The 6,000-nt window shown below is 50.5% G+C and overlaps 1 protein-coding gene across 1 annotated transcript in view; it reads right to left on the bottom strand.

Annotated features, from left to right (window-relative positions):
* The window catches only part of EYA2 (EYA transcriptional coactivator and phosphatase 2), a 273,313-nt gene extending 268,409 nt beyond the window's left edge, over positions 1-4,904 (bottom strand). The window contains exon 1 of the mRNA XM_045082132.1: positions 4,648-4,904. The gene's annotated coding sequence lies outside the window, so the exon portion shown is untranslated. The remainder of the gene's footprint in view (positions 1-4,647) is intronic.
* Between the last annotated feature and the right edge of the window lie 1,096 nt (positions 4,905-6,000).

A 6,000-nucleotide genomic window follows, 5' to 3' on the forward strand; every position in this document is an offset into this window, starting at 1 on the left:
CCGGAACATTTTAGGGCCTTACCACTGCCTGTAAATTTATTGACTCTTTTTAGGAACTGAAATGCGTAACATTATAGTATCGAAGGAACAAATCAAATTAGCCCCTGAAAATAAACATTTTCCCTTCCAGAACTGTACACAACCTGCCGAATATCATGACTCAGAAAGGCTCATGTTTGTGTCTTCTCGATAGTCAATATGATTTTTCTTCTGTATAAAACAACAACAGCAACAAAACAACAGGGCAGATTCAGAAAATAACTGCATTCCATGCATTTCACACCAGCCTAATTTGGCATCTCTCTCCAAGGGAAAGAGGGCAGGAATGTTCTCTGGGCCAAGGTTTTCATAGCTCATGGGTAAGGCATAGTCTGCAGAGGTCTGAAGGCCTCAGGTCTGGTTTCACTCGCTTTGCAGCCTCTCATGAGGCATTTGACTTAAGACTCAGTCCCCTTGTTAACAAAGTTGGGATATGATAATAATACTAATTAGTAATAATAATAATAATGTAAGAATTCAGGCCTGACACACAAGTGTTCAATACATGGCACGCATTTTCATCTCAGGACTATTCAACACAAAGATAAAATTTGCAAATGCAGAGAAAGGACAGACACCCGTAGGAGGAGAGTAAGAAAAAAGAAGAAACAGCAGCAAAAAGGGTGCCTGGGTGGCTCAGTGGGTTAAGCGTCTGCTTTCAGCTCAGGTCACGATCCCAAGGTCATGAGATTGAGTCCAGCATGAACTCCCTGTTTAGGGGGGAGGCTGCTTCTCCCTCTCCCTCTGCCTCTCTCCCCTTCTCGTGCTCTCTCAAATAAATAAAATCTTAAAAACAAAACAAAACAAAAAAAAAAAAAAAGGAAAAGAAAAACAAAAAGCAGCAAAAACAAATTTAAAAGCCTATGGTTTCCTTGGTCCTCTCTCTCTCCTGAAGACACCTGGCGGGTACTTTAGTACCTTGAAATTGATTTTAAATCCCATGCCATGAAGAACGGGTTCCTGCCCCCTCTGATTCATTTACAGGGACAAGTGGGTCTGAGCCAGTCACTTCAAGTATTTGCCACCTGATGGAGGGGGTTTATCCTCGGATTAGAAGAGGTGTTAGTTAGTCAAACACCATTAGGCCAGTTAAGATCTTCAAATAGCGAAAATAAAGCATTGTCTCCAGCAAGGTGTCTGCTAATTGTTTCCCTACCAGAATCTTCTTTTGGCTGTGTCTGTTTGGGACTGTTTGAATTGCCACTAACCATAAAGGGTGTGGGGCAAGGGCCATTCAGGAAGCTGTTATGATTTGGGGGGTGGGGATGGGGGAGGAAGGTGGGGAGTGTGTGTGAGTGTGTATGTGTGTGTTTTCTGTCAACAGTCTGTGTTTTCTCAACTCCGGGGTTAATTCTCTGTAGAGATTCCTTTTGAGCGGAATCCACCAACTCCTTTTCGAGAGCAGTTGGCTAGGGGAAAAAAAAAATCCTCCCACCAGCAAAACCTAGTCTTGGCAAGAGTCACAAGGTTCAGCCTTTGGAGTGAATGGAATAACCAGCCACTTCACCTCCAGAAACCCCACAGGTAAGGAGAACACATGGGCAGGCGAATGCCCCCTTTCTAAAATATCTTTGGAGAAGGGGGTTCTCCTGTCCCCCAAGGAATGCCTCATAAGGCCCGACAGCCTCGCATTTTCTCTGTGCCTAGGTGAGAAGCAGATGAGTTTTTCACTCTGCCATGGGAGAGAAAGCCTTCTCACCCAGCCTGCACACACATGTGTAAACACACACACACCTCAGACCTGTGGCCACTGCCTCAGGTTGTGCTGCTAACTTCTCCCACGAGCCTTTTTATGGTAAGGAGGCCTGCCCAGCAAAGACAGAACCCTACCTAGATACGACTTCCACCACCCGTGCCCCATAGAAGGGAACATGCTGTTCGAGGTGTGCGCGGATATACAGGGACGAGCAAATGTCTAAACAAGATATCTCCTGCCCCTTCATTCCCTGCTGACAGCTATGGGCTGTCTCTCTGCCGGATAGAGGCATCTGTCAGGAGATGCTGGGAGCCCCGCTTATGGACCATAACGGCCTGCGATTTTATTATACAAGGAGTTTATTGCTGGCCTAATTAGTTTCAAACTGGGCATTCCAGCTGAGGACACCTAAAAAACATCTGGTGGAAGAAAGCCGCAACGAGTCCTCGTTCTGAGCCGGTTACGGTTGGATTTCTGCATAACTCTGGTCTCTCGCGCCCGAACACAAGTTATCTTTGGAAAAGTAACCGAAAAAATAAGGAAATGTTTCTTCTTTGCGGGGAAGGAGTCATCTTGTCATGGGGGAACCCAAAGCAGTCTTAAAGTGGACGTGCTTGGACCGTGTCTACCTTTTCACAAACTGCCGGGGTCCCCCTATCTAGCTTCCCCCAATTCAAAATGTACTCAGCTCTACCACAGAACGCTTCTGCTGAGGACTTCTGCCCCGTTCCAACAGCAGCTAGCATTTTATCAATTTATCCGTCTGGAACAAGGCTTGCAATTTTGTACGTGCAATTTAAAGCAGAAGTAAGACCACATATTTGAAACAGCATGTCTTGGGTGTTTTTGCCAAATGGTAATCCTATAACAAGTCAACAAATCATAGTTCTTTATGATGTGTTTAATACAACACAAAAGGCATGAAAAGAAGACTTTAGAACTTAAGTGATGAAAGCATCTGGTTTTTAAAAATCCCAAAGAATCGGGATAACATCTCTTTATTTTATTTCCTTTCCTTTAGCTACTTAACGTTAGGAAAGAGACTGATCTGTTTATAGAGTACTCTCCACACAGCTACAACACGAGGCGAGCTGTTTTCAAGGCAGAGGAAAAATGCCAAGTCCTTTAAGATAAAATAGCTAATATTGCGAAGCTAAAATTACAAGGGAAGAATGGTCTCACTACCAAGTCGTTGTGGGACCTGCGAACAGCTTTTAAAAAGTTCAGGCCCTTTCGGATCTAGCCGTATTGGTCAAAAGTGCCAAACGTAGAGCTTCTTCCAAAGGCAAGGAGATTTTTTTCATGCAAACACAATTTTAGGTTTCGTCAAAAGCAAGAGTCAACTATGATCATTTACGACAACCTTCTTTTATTAACTTAGTCTGAGGATGTCTAAATGCAAGGAAGTAGAATGTTTAAGGGGTTTTAAAATGGGGGGAGAAAGTGGAAAACACGAACATTTCTTGGGTAAAGGTGCCTGAAAGATTTTTCCCGAAGATTCTTTTTAAAGGGAGGACTCCCTGCCCTGCCCCCACCTCCCCAAAAGGCCCAGAGGCTGGAAATCTGGCTATGACTTCAGTATTATTACTCTGGTAGTAGAAATCTCACTCAAGCAAGAAAAAGGCTCGTGAAATGAACAGATTTAGTTGGAAATACAGCAATTGTCCGCTGGTTATAATTTCCTTTGGAAGGGAGCTCCGTAACTCAAACATAATTCAGCACTCAAATCCTTACTTGATGTTTGTAAATCATTCTCCGTTCCCTCTGCTCTTGCTAACAACCAGACTCTGATGCTCACTCATTTCGCTGCACCTCGTCATTAAAAGTTACCTCCACCAGGGCTGATTTATTTCTCGACATTATATATATATATATATATATATATATATATATGTAATTAAAGATTACGTAGCGTTTCGGGAAAAGAGGGGAGAAAAGAAAATGGTATCCATAAAGATGCAGCCTCAGTCTTTCTTTGCAAAAATAACTCTGACCAGAGCAGCAGTCACGGTAACTGCGCTGGGGAGGCGCGCGACCCTCCCAGCCAAAGCGCTTCCCTTGGAGCCCCTGAGAAAGGCGCTCGGAGGATTGTGCGATGCGAGTATTTTTTAGAGTATTTTTTACGGGTCAAGCTCTCCTAGGATTCCTGGAGTTCACAAACTATTTGAGGGCAGGAAATGTATTTGAGGAGCTAAGGCCAGCAGGGCCGTTGAACCTCCAGGCTGCAAGGCTAAAAAACAGTTCTTTTTTCCACTTTCTCTCATTACAGCAAAACCTTAGCCTCGTTCTAAACAATCTTCGGAGGCAAAGTTTTTTAAGTTTTCAACTCCGGCTTCTGCAAGCGCCGGGACGCCCGCCCGGGTACAAAGCCCCGAGAGCCGGCCCCTCGCAGGCCGGGCACAGCCGGACTTTCGAACAGAAATGCGGGTGGAAGGCGGCGGGGCGGCCGTTCCCGCCCCATCCCGGGGGCTCCCCACACAGCGCTCGCAGGCGTGCGTTGGGCTCCCCGCGCCTCTTGAGGTTCGGACCGAGCTGGGGGCACCACCCTGGGTCGCCGACGACCCGGGCCCTTTCATGAAAGGGTCCAAACGCAGCCCACCGCGTCTACACCGCCGGCGCGCCATGCACTTGTCCCGCGCGCGGGAGTGCAAACTTGAGTCGCTGCCCTCCGAGCGCAAAAGGAAACTGAGGCCCGGAGACCGGCTTTCCCGGCACGGGATCCGCCCGCCGTCCCCGCCGCCCTCGCGCCCGCGGTGCCCTGGGGGCCCCGTGCGCCCCGACAGCTGCGGAGGCCCGGGCCCGGAGGGTGCACGAGCGAGGCGCCAGGCGACCGGTCCGCGTCAGCCCGGGCCCGGCGAAGCGCGGCCAAGCCCGGCGGGCGGCCCGAGGTGGGCGCCGCGGGCGGTACTCACCGCGCGCAGTGGAGAGGGCGCCCCGGCGCGGGCGGGCGCGGGTCCGACGCGGCCGGGCTGACTGCGGCGGGCACCGTGCTGCTCTGCCGCCGCCGCCGCTGCCTCCGCCTCCTGCGCTGCCGCGGCCGCTGCCTGCGCGGGGAGGACCGGCCCCTTCCCCTCCCCGGGCCGGGCCCTCCCTCTGCCCCCGCCCGGTCCCCGCGCCGCTGCGTGGGCGCGTGGGGGCGCCGAGGCGCGGTGCTGGGCTCGGCGGGCGCACACCCCCGGCGACGGGACCCGCGGCGCGGGGCTCCGGCCCTGCCGCTGCCGCCGCGCTGCTCTCCGCGCCTGCAGCCCAGCCGAGCGCGCCCGCTCCTGCCGGTCCTGCAGGAGTCTAGGGCGCAGCCTCCTCCCCACCCACCGACAGCCCGCACCCCCTCCCTCCGCAACCCAGGCGCGGCCCCTGAGAACCGCACCTCGACAGTGACTCCGACGTTCATTCATTCATTCATCCACTTATTCATTCCTTCAGCCTACGCTGAGCATCCGCGTGTCGGGTACAGCCCCCGCGAGATTCAGCTGGAGCCAGGCAGATTCGTTTGTGCACATGGGGAGATAGACCACAAACAAGTAGAGAAGCAAGGTAATTTCAGAAAGTTAGAATTATTATGGGGCGTGGGACTTATGTGCTGGGGTGCAGGGAGGGTGATCTTAGACCTCTCCGGGGAGGTGACACTTGAATTATGAACAAGACCACTGCTAGTGCTACGGGGGTGGGGGGAGCGGTCAGAATCATAAACCTACTTTTCACCCACTTTACAGATAGGGAAATTGACGTCCCAAGAGCCTAACTGGCTTACCCAAAGTCAGTGGCACAGCCGCCCTCCACACACACACTCCAACGGAGACACCCCACTTACTCCATCCTCTCCTGATCACCTTTTTAATAATCGTCCCCACGATAAACTGTCTGGAATGGAATCTAGGCAGCTCTTTTCTCCCTTCCGACCACTTCACTGTGGGGCACCCAGGATGCTTCCGTCCAAAATCAAGAGCAACCACTGCCATTTGTTAAGCTCAATAAAAACCCGGGTCCTCAGATAAAGTTGAATTTCAGAGCATCAAGAAATAAATTTTAAGGCGCCTGGGTGGCTCAGTGGGTTAAGCCGCTGCCTTCGGCTCAGGTCATGATCTCAGGGTCCTGGGATCAAGGCCCGTATCGGGCTCCCTGCTCAGCCGGGAGCTTGCTTCTCTGCCTGCCTCTCTGTCTACTTGTGATCTCTCTCTGTCAAATAAATAAATAAAATCTTTAAAAAAAAAAAAAAAAGAAAGAAATTTTAGCATAAACATGTCTTATGCAATAGGTGGTAATCT

This window comes from Mustela putorius, unplaced genomic scaffold (genome assembly GCF_011764305.1).
Source record: "Mustela putorius furo isolate JIRA1106 unplaced genomic scaffold, ASM1176430v1.1 tig00000592_pilon_pilon_pilon, whole genome shotgun sequence".
In the NCBI taxonomy this organism is placed as follows: domain Eukaryota; kingdom Metazoa; phylum Chordata; class Mammalia; order Carnivora; family Mustelidae; genus Mustela; species Mustela putorius.